Source organism: Hypanus sabinus, unplaced genomic scaffold, assembly GCF_030144855.1.
Source record: "Hypanus sabinus isolate sHypSab1 unplaced genomic scaffold, sHypSab1.hap1 scaffold_662, whole genome shotgun sequence".
In the NCBI taxonomy this organism is placed as follows: Eukaryota; Metazoa; Chordata; class Chondrichthyes; order Myliobatiformes; family Dasyatidae; genus Hypanus; species Hypanus sabinus.
In genome coordinates, this window is record NW_026781516.1 from 169531 (window position 1) to 170300 (window position 770).

At 44.5% G+C, this 770-nt stretch overlaps 1 non-coding gene across 1 annotated transcript; it reads left to right on the forward strand.

Annotated features, from left to right (window-relative positions):
* The first annotated feature begins 204 nt into the window (after positions 1–204).
* On the forward strand, positions 205–286 carry trnas-uga (transfer RNA serine (anticodon UGA)). The gene has a single exon. It is a non-coding gene; the product is annotated as a tRNA-Ser (tRNA).
* Positions 287–770: the final 484 nt, after the last annotated feature.

Genomic DNA, 770 nt, shown 5'->3' on the forward strand with positions numbered 1-770 from the left:
AAATCTCCTTCATTTACGATATTGAAGCCTGTGTTATCGCTCCACATTCACATTCTAATCTAACGGGGTTGAAACAAATTCCACAGCTCTCCAATTATACTATTTGTATTGCAATGATGTTTCACCATTTCCGTTACCGAAAATAAATCAAGTACACCCCTCATTTCAGATGTAGTGCTACGATTGGTGCTGAACATTAATGGAGCTGCGATGGCCGAGTGGTTAAGGCGTTGGACTTGAAATCCAATGGGGATTCCCCGCGCTGGTTCGATCCCTGCTCGCAGCGCTAACACTACAAGCAGCAGCGTGTAATTTGACAATAAAATTTAACACCCTGGACGCTGACTGAGCGCCCTAAACTTTGTTCAGTTGACAATCTGCCTTGCAAAATACCTGATCCACCCATCGGCTCGCCATCTCTGTTTCGTGAACAGTTTCCTTTGACAGTCTCACCGCAACTTTATTTTAACTTAATCCCAACGAAGTACATGACCTCACACATTCCTGCATTCCTCTTTATTCAAAATAATCACTTTTGTCCAGTTTGTGCCCTCACTGAACGAACCAATTGCAGCCTAAGTATTCTCACTGCAGCCCGCTGTCCCGCTACGTCACGTCATCAGCCTCACACAGTCAGGACAGCTCATAAATAAAGGACGTTAAACGACCGTCATGACACTACCGATAAAAATTCTTCCAATCTGCAAAGGAGCAACGTCGACACAGATGGCACCGGATATTAGTGTTGACCTTGGGTGTCTAAGGTAATG